At 37.3% G+C, this 9,787-nt stretch overlaps 1 long non-coding RNA gene across 1 annotated transcript in view; it reads right to left on the bottom strand.

Moving 5' to 3' along the window:
- Window positions 1–7,011: 7,011 nt before the first annotated feature.
- LOC138684661 (uncharacterized) overlaps window positions 7,012–9,787 on the bottom strand; it is a 49,044-nt gene continuing 46,268 nt past the window's right edge. The window contains exon 4 of the long non-coding RNA XR_011323889.1: window positions 7,012–8,657. This is a non-coding gene — a long non-coding RNA (uncharacterized lncRNA). The remainder of the gene's footprint in view (window positions 8,658–9,787) is intronic.

The raw sequence follows: 9,787 nt of genomic DNA, 5'->3' as shown, positions 1-9,787 counted from the left end.
GATATTAGTATGGCACATTTTTCTAACTGATGGCATCATTTTCTAGCACCTTTTCTTGATTTATGTTCCAGTGTTTATCCAATTTCCTTTATAACACCATCCAAAGCAGAAACATTAGGTATTTGTTATTTAACCTCTATGATACCTTCAGAAATTGGCAGAACAAACAGGACTCATATTCTTATTGTTGCTTTAGATGACAATTTGGCAAAACTGAAGAACTGAAACATTAAATTCATTTACTGTTGTTACCATAAAAATACGGCGTTGTTAGTGCATTTTTGGCCTTAGAAGAAATTAGATTTTCCTTACTAGCAGCAAGGTTGAGTGAAAAAGACCTTTTCCTGTTCCCAGTAAGATAAATAGGAATTTTGGCACCAACATACAATGGGAGGAACACTGGTTCCTAATTATTCATGAATTCCTGGTCTCAGACTGAATTGCACAAGAGTCTGGAAACTGTGGGCAAATGTAGTTCATAATTTATTTAGCAAACTATGGAAATTTATACTGAAGAAAGAGAATTCTGTTCCCTGCCTGAGGGATTTCTGGTTATCTCATGGCCAGTTTGGAGACAGTGATTTCACTGGAGTCTGTCCCTCATGACTTCAGTTTGCAATCAAAAAAATAAGCAACTGACAAAAAGCCTACTGTGCGCACTAAAGAGCTGGGGGTTCTACAGAATCAGCCAAATGCTCATTCTTGTTTCCCAAACTAATTTTTCCCTTCCTTTTCAATGTAGTATATTTGATGGCAACATTGCATAACATATAGCATGCCAGCAATAACTTGCAAACAATATAAATAACTTGATCCATCCACCCAACCTGACCAGTTCCAAGTCTTGTCTTTGCTTTAAAGATGACTCAAGTTACAGCTTGGGGGTTGGTCCTAGCTAGAGTCCATGCACCCTTGAAAATGTGAGCATATTGTGGCTGTTTTACTTGGTCTGTCCAGGGATACAAGCTGAATTTTGATCTCATCATGTTTAGAAAGACCACAGTGCTGTGTCAATGCAGATGAAAGTTATCAAATTCTATTAGACTCCTAATGCCTTCTCACAACTCCCACATGTATCCAACAAGGCAGAAAATTTTCTTTGCGGTACTAGCACAAAGGAATTTCTAAAGTAGATCATATTATTGCAGCAATAAAAATGATGAGATGTGTCAGTAAAAGGTCTTAGAGCTGTAAGTGAACTAGCAACACTACTTTGGACATTGTAGTTCAAGTATTATTTCACTGTGGTGCAGCCATTTAGACTAGATTACCTTAACGTAAGCTACTTTGGCAGAAAAGACATAACCTCAGAGACATATTTTGAGACGTAAGAAGCCCTCCTTATGTTGAACCTTACTGTCACGTATGTCATCAGTGGTGGCACTAGAGAGGTGGTACATAGGAAACACAGATACGTTAAACCTAGTCTGTACCTGACAGAGCCCCAAACCAGGAATGATGTGAAACTGCTCTCTCTCACTCCCATCATGATTATACACACAGTGGGATGAGGGAGAAAATGGGGGGAAAAAAAAGTAAAACCCGTGGGTTGAGATAAGAAGAGTTTAATAGAGGTCTTAATAGAGAAAGGAAGAAACTAATAATGATAATGATAACAAAAATAAAATTACAATAATAATAGAAGGATTGGAATATACAAAACAAGTGATGCACAAAGCATTGCTCACCACCCGCTGACTAGTGCCCAGTTAGTTCCTGAGCAGCGATCCCTCCCAGGCCAACTCCCCCCAGTTTATATACTGGACATGACATCACATGGTATGGAATACCCCTTTGGCCAGCTGGGGTCAGCTGCTCTGGCTGTGTCCCCTCCTAACTTCTTGTGCCCCTCCAGCCTTCTCGCTGGCTGGGCATGAGAAGCTGAAAAATCCTTGACTTGGTATAAACACTACTTGGCAACAACTGAACACATCAGTGTGTTATCAATGTTCTTCTCATACTGAATCCAAAACACAACACTATACCAGCTGCTAGAAAGAAAATTAACTCTATCCCAGCTGAAACCAGGACACCTACTAAAGTCACAACTGGAATAAAAGTTATATGATTTCTTAAAAAACAATAAATGCTAGATATTTCTTTGCCTCTGGTATTTTGAAAATATCTAAGCTTTTTCTTCTGAGTACGGGGGCTAAACCCACCAATATTTGTAAGACTCACAATAAAACTGGCAATATTGCATAGGAAATCCCCAATGAAAATTACTCAAAGGATTTGATAGAGTTATAGTGTACAGGTAGCCAGTGTTTTGGACTGACCTATAGGAAATTCAGTTTTCTGTTGTTACTAAATACAGTGGAGGCAATCTTCTGGCTCTCAGAGTTTGATGGAGCCACTGCTAGGGAATCCCATAAACTCTTTTAAACATGTTCCCAGCATCAGATTTGCAATAGCAGTTAAATATAATTTACTCTAGAGCACCAACAAAACCCCAGTATGAAAAAGGCAATGTATTACACTGTGTACCACTGGCTAGGAGGATCATTAGGGCAAGACATATGGGAAAGGAATAGCAAGATCATACATACGGGATAAGGTGTCATTCTCACTGAGTGAATCACTTGAGCAAATAGAAAATACTGGCTGAGATGACATTGCTGCCCTTCACTGCAGAAGAACTTTCAGGAACATATATTGGGTTTTTTCCCTCCCTCAATGAGCTGGTAATTGCAGCCTGAAAATTATTCTAATCTCAGTCCCAAAAGGATATTGAATGATTTAAGGAATTTATGCAAGTTAAACCTGTCGCAACAGAAACTAGCCTGGGGGGTAGGGGAGTAGGTAGGTAGGGGTGGGAGAAAAACTTAAGACTTGTCCCTTCAAAGCTCTTGCTTCCTCATGAGGAAATTTAGGGCAGTGTATGAAATCTCCTGCCAGATCTTTCAGTCATTCACAAAATGCTAAAAAAAGGAATTAAGCAGTGTTCTCTGAAAGATATGAACTTTGCCAGAGAAAGCCCTAGCACACTTCAAGAAATAGGCCAATTCTTCTTTGGTTCTGACAGACTTAGTTTCTGTGCCTCACTAGTCCAGGGACGAAATGAGAAAGGTTCATTCTCTGTGTACCTTGGCTTGTCCAAACTCTAGAGGCACCTGAGTGTAACAGTAGCAGCAGCATATGATAATGTACATTTTTCTGACAGACTGTCTTTTGTCAGGTACTACATAATGCAGAAGTGGAAAGGCACTCTGCCTGGTTTATCTGCATCTATGCCAGAAGATTTCCTGGTAGAGCTCGTGCAGCCAGAGAATGCAATTTTGCTATGTTCCTAGCCTTATAGCTAGGGCACCAATATCCTGTAACTTATTTAAATTCAGGGAGCATTTTTTAATTTCCGATTTCAGTATTTGACTCTTTTCTGGGGCAGAATGAAAGCTATCTCTACCTCTCTTCTTTGGAGAAAGAGAATCCAGCAGGGGTTGCAAATACCCCTATAAAATTAACCCCAGCATTCTGTACACTTTTTGTAAAGCATAGGCTACTGAAATTTTCACATTACTATGGTACAACAAAAAAACATGTTGTGAACATTCCATAAATTATTGCATCTCTTATAGTACTTCTGTGATGATGATAAAGCTACGTGTCTTCCAACAGCCTTCAAACCATGCTTTTCCTATAGCACTCTCTTATCAGAAGCCCAGGACACAGTTTGGATTGATGTAATTTGACATGGTTCTGATGAGATTCTGGGAATCTAATATGACAAATAGACATGAACAATAAAAACCTTCCAGCTAACAAGTTTTGAAAAGAACTAACGAGAGAAAAGAGATAACTTGGAAAAGAAATGATACATTAAAAAAAAGGTAAATGTCCTAGCTGAAAAACATCTCTATTAAGAAATGCAGAAAAAAGTCTGGGAAATTCAAATTCAAAATGCTAATGAGATAATATGAATCCTCTTAGTTGTGACTATATCTTAGGTATCTATTAATGAATATTCATATAAGGATTAGCACCAAGTTAAAGCAACAAGCTAAAAATATACTAGCTATGTCTGTATACAAACCCACAATCTTACCACAGGTTTGGACAGATACCTATCACAGACAATAATACCAAACTATGAAACTGCTATTCTCTTTGAAATAGTAACATCGGCATGATATAAACTGTTCTGTATAATGAAGAAATATTTGCCCTTAAATGGAATTGCTATTGCATACTTTGAAAGTATTCACTAGAAAAGTCTCTTGAGGGAAAGGGACTTAAATTACAATTTTGCACATATACACAGTAACATCACCCTTATTTAAATTGTCACTTGTAAACCTAAGTGGTAGTGCATTTCTATCCCCTTAATCTCCAGCAAAAAAATATTATCGTATTAAGTGCGTCCTAGAGTCTCAGCTTTCACTGAAGGAAAAAATATTCTTACTGCTTATGACATAGATAACCTTAAAAATAAGAACTGAGTATAGCTGAGTATAAATGATGACAACATTTGCATCCAGAAAGAAGCCATTCATCTCAAGAAGTGGTTAACTATGCAGCTATATTGGTGGCAGTTTAGACACCTCTATTTTAACTAACTACAGAAGGATTAAAGCATAATGCATTATTTTCTATCTACTAGTATCTGTGTCCTTTCCAAATTAATTTTTGTATACTCAGATATGATGAAAAACCCTACTGTTCTCAAACTGTCTCTTAATATCTTTTGTATTGCTGTTATGCATTGCTAAGGAAAATCTGTAAGTACGTTGAAAACAGGAGACACTGGAATAAGAAATAGAGTGAAATAGAATACAACAAAGAACAGAGTGCTGCTTCTACTATCCCCTCTTGTTTGAAGCCCTACGCATACTGCATATGTGTGTGTGTATATATATGCACATCTACATATATATACACATACATATATATATAATATATAAAAATAGACATAAGTATATATGGATAGTTGCAAGCAAGGCTGTAATGCTAGAATTAAAAGAAAGTGCCACAAAAGATTCATTTCACTGCAGTAGAGTGTGCCTAGTACAGGGTTTAGGCCACAATTTAGTTTAGTTAAAAGGATAAGGAAGCGTGGAGCTCAATACGCTTTCTGAAGAGCTCTTCAGCTTCCTCTTTACTGGTCACTCCATATACTCTTGTGAGGGCCACGACTGTGTTATTTTAAAAAAATGAAATGGAGCCTTTTGTGGCTTAACAGAACCATTCAACTTCTGAATGGCCCAGGAAGTGAGCAAAACAAGTTTCATTTATTGTATAAATTGTAATTAATTTTCTCATTTGGGATATATCTGATTTTTTGCAGGATTCAAACTGTATTGATAGGACAGACAGATCAACATAGTGGCATGACTAGAAAAAGTAAATGGAAAACAAAATTTATCCCTCCTCTTAATCAGTAGTTAATTTGATAGAATGAGGTACAAGAATAAGTAATAGCAGAGGAAAATGAAACAAAGGACTGTGATGAAAGGAAAGACGGTAAGTCTAGGTGAATTTTATTTTAGGTAGCACTACCAGCAAAACTTATCTATAAGCTATACGACATTTCCCACAATATTACAGATTTAAGGTTTTATTCCATTTTATGCCACTTTTCCACAACTGACAATTTCTATGAAATTTTCTTTATTTGTTTTCTGTCCTGGTTTTGGCTGGGATAGAGTTAATTTCCTTTCTAGCAGCTGGTATAGTGCTATGTTTTGGGTTCAGTATGAGAAGAATGTTGATAACACACTGATGTTTTCAGTTGTTGCTAAGTAGTGTTTAGTCTAAAGTCAAGGATTTTTCAGCTTCTTGTACCCAGCCAGCAAGAAGGCTGGAGGGGCACAAGAAGTTAGGAGGGGGCACAGCCAGGGCAGCTGACCCCAACTGGCCAAAGGGGTATTCCATACCATGTGATGTCATGTCCCAGTGTATAAACTGGGAGGAGTTGGCCTGGGAGGGCAGATCGCTGCTCGGGAACTAACTGGGCAGCAGTCGGCAAGTTGTGAGCGACTGCACTGTGCATTGCTTGTTTAGTATATTCCAATCCATTTATTATTATTATTGTCATTTTATTATTGTTATTATTATCATTATTTTTTCCTTCCTTTCTGTTCTATTAAACTGTTCTTATCTCAACCCAAGTTTTACTTTTTTTTTCCCCATTTTCTCCCCCATCCCACTGGGTGGGAGGGGGAGTGAGTGAGCGGCTGCGTGGTGCTTAGTTGCTGGCTGGGGTTAAACCATGACATTCTCAAACCATTAATTTCCATTAAAGACACCAAAAAGAACCAATGGCACACACTGTTCACTATTTAAAGACTGTCAAAGATTCAGAAAGTTTAATCTTTGAGAGAGTGCACCACCACACTTCCACTTCTCTTTTTCTACTTAAGTTAGTAACAACCACTGGCAAAAAGCAGAAAGGGTGTAGCTAACTTTGAACTATAGTTCAAATACTGAATATTTTTGGAGGGCTCATAGTGAAGAAATTTCAAGATGTGAAAATCACTATTGTTTTTATACTAAGTAATAACTTGCTAGTACAAAGTTAAAAAAGGATAGCAGTTAGACTTTCTTGGGTTTGGGGGTTTTTTTGAGTGGCAGCAAATACTGTTTTTAAGACAGGCTTTTTTTTTTTTTTGGTCCCCACTTTTCTTTAAATGGTTCTGCCACAGTACTTGATAGTGATGGTTATGCTTATAAAGATAAAATGAAAGTGGTGATCAGAATGTATAGTGTTGACAGGCAGACAGGCCTAATGGAAATAGTCTGCTGTAGAAGTGAAACTGTAATATTTCCAGTTGGTAAGCAGTCATCTTATTCGATACATTTTAAATAAGTTTGAAACGAGTTATCTTCTCTCAAGAGCACCTGGTGTACAGTAAACTTCCCTAACACCTACAGCAAAAATGTTTATTCAGAAATGAGAGAAAATATATGTAACCTTAAAAAGAGGCATATTAAAAATGTTATGACTTCATAACATGCATTATGAAAAAAACCCAAACCAAATCCAACACTCCAAAAGGCAAAAAACCACTGTCAACTGTGCAACTGAAATACATTTAATTTACATGGTTAGTGAAATCATTAAAATATCTGTTTATCTTATCAAAATTATGTAGTGCAGGTCAAAACATTTCCAGAAACAACTTTTAGAATCCAGAATGTCACATTCTAACCTTGGGAACGCTGCATATGTGTGGATAAAGTAACTTGGCAAAAAAAATCTAAGGCAATGATCAGATTATTCTACCTATTTTTTTTATTTTATGTGTGCATATGTGGGTGGGGAGGTAATGCCACCTTTGAGGATTATGAGATAGAATATAATCTTCTGGATAGATACAATCCTATAACCCCCTTCCTTTTTTTTTTTTTTTTTGAATGATCATACATTTCAGTGCATGAACTTGGAAGCAATTCTTTCAAGGGAAATACTTCGTTATAAGGAATTTTGTGCTTACAGAAACTTATCAGCCTGCTTGACTTCATTATTACATTAGGTCTGCCTTGGCACACCTTTAGTCTGCCCTCTGACAGCTTCATGTTTATATGCAACTCCCAGCATGAGCCTAGACTTAATCACCTATTTGACTCCATCTTCATGGAAGCTTTTGCCTCAGGATGCAGTGTGCTAGAGTTTGGGGCTGGCCTTTCTGTGTGGGAACAGTAAGGAGTATTTCTTGTTCAGGTCGTCTGTTACTAGATCTCTGGGAAAAACTGATAGGGTAGTACCAGCAGATGGGAAGGTTTTTAAACACAGGCCGGTTTCTAGAGCTGCTGGTCAAACATTGTTCACCTCATAAATAACATAATGATCTCAATAAGAATGTTTCTGGAGTCAGTAAAAAATCCCACATGCTGGAAAAACATTCAAATCTGGCTCTTCAGGGCAGTGTTCCACCACAAAGTACCAGTCTTAAACATGAAAATTACTTTAGTGTTCAGTTCACAGGATAACACTACAAAAAACTGTGAAATTAGCAGATCTGAAAGGGAAATGCAAATCACAATCACGTACACAAACATCCACCAACACATAAACATAAAATGTATTTGTCTAGAGCTCAGGAGTAAAGCAAAACTCAAGAATAAGGGACTCCTGGGTAGCTGTTGGGGTGAAGGAACAGACTGCAACCAAAAGTTATTATCAATGGTGCTAGTAGGGCTTCCTCTTAAGCTTTCCTAATGTTTCTCATAAGACCTTATTGCCATCAATTATAATTTTGCTAAGACTAGAGCCATTAGCACAAACATTTCCCATGCTAGCATGTCCTTCTCTTCAGTGTTGTAAAACATAGAACATTATGATATAAATAGTATGTACTAATAGTAATATTATTATATAAACACAATTTGAAAGGAATGTATTCAAGTACTCAAAAAAATGAAATGACCTCAAGGGGGAAAAAAACCCCAAACCCACAACATATTTTTGTCTGTGTCTATACATTTCATCCATTTTAGAATCACATTCAAAAAAACTGGTTTATTCACACATGGTGAGTATAGTTTTATCTGTTAGGCAAGCTCATCAAAGATGAATTTTGGATTAAGAAACCCTCATTGTTTGTCTGCTGAAGAGCAGGACTTCTCTTGCAGATCCCAAGTCCGGCAGTAGGCATATCAGGAACCTCTTTCAATCTGTATTTTCCCTGCTGGCCTGAGGGGCAATGAGGAAGAAGTCCCTGAAACAAAATGCAAAAGCAACATTTATTAGATTATTAGACGTTGAAAACCCATGCCTAGACATGGAGAACAGGGGGAAAGATGGGCTGAGAAAGCTGGAGTAGGGGTCGAGTGGAGGAACCCTCAAAATGTGGTGAAGGCTGAGTCTATCACGCCATTAAAGACAGCTTCTTATTGCACGTGTATAATAAGACAAATTTATATTGTTCTAACAACCTCATTCTATCACTGCCTAATGCTAAGACCTTGCCTCTGCTTGACTTTGTTGGTCTTATTATTAAATGAAGAGTCTGGGTTAAACTAAACTGATATCTTTGCACATGACTGCAATTCTCTGTTGACCGCAGAGACAAAACCCTTTAGTTTAGGGCTGAAGATGCTGAGTTGTCTGCTGCTAACTGAACTTTCAGGAGGCTGTGGAAATTGTCACTGATGCCAGGCAAGCCCAGAGTAACAGCAGGCTGCTGAACTTGCTGACAAGAACTACAGTGAAATGACTGCACATCAATGAATTTGTAACAGTGAAATGAGCCACAACAGGCAACTTTTTCAGGAAAGAAAACTACCTTTTATTTATGAATATTTAAAGTGACACTGTTTGAAAACACATCCTGTGTTTTTATTATGGAAATTTTATTGATAACAGATTTCTTTCTGCTGACACCTTGAGTTCCTTTAAACGCTGGCAGTTCTTTGACAGTTCTTATTTTTTATGCCATGGTATTTCAGATAAACAAAGAATTCAGCTCAAGGCATTTTTCTGAAATTTGACAGCTCTTCCACATTTCATTTCTTTGGCAATTTTTAAACTACTAACCCAGTCGTAACAGGGACTGCAAAACAAGGCAGTTCTGACAAAGTACACATGGTGTTTGAACCTTCTGTAAAAGCCATTTTGAAATAGTATATTGCTGCTGTAGTTGATTTTGAAGCATTTTAGAAATGTATCTGCAAATGTAAACCTACTGCATCTGACTTGAGTGACCATGTATACTAGACTCGGTAAATGAAGTTTCTGCTTTTTCTTGTCTTTTACTTGCTCACATGCTCCACACTTTAGAAAGAGATGTGAATGTAATATATATTGAAACAGAAATTACAATTTTTTTCTTAATTTGAAATTGAAATA

The sequence above is a fragment of the Haliaeetus albicilla genome, chromosome 3, assembly GCF_947461875.1.
Source record: "Haliaeetus albicilla chromosome 3, bHalAlb1.1, whole genome shotgun sequence".
NCBI classification, from domain to species: Eukaryota; Metazoa; Chordata; class Aves; order Accipitriformes; family Accipitridae; genus Haliaeetus; species Haliaeetus albicilla.
This window is presented reverse-complemented; position numbering and strand designations above follow the sequence as displayed.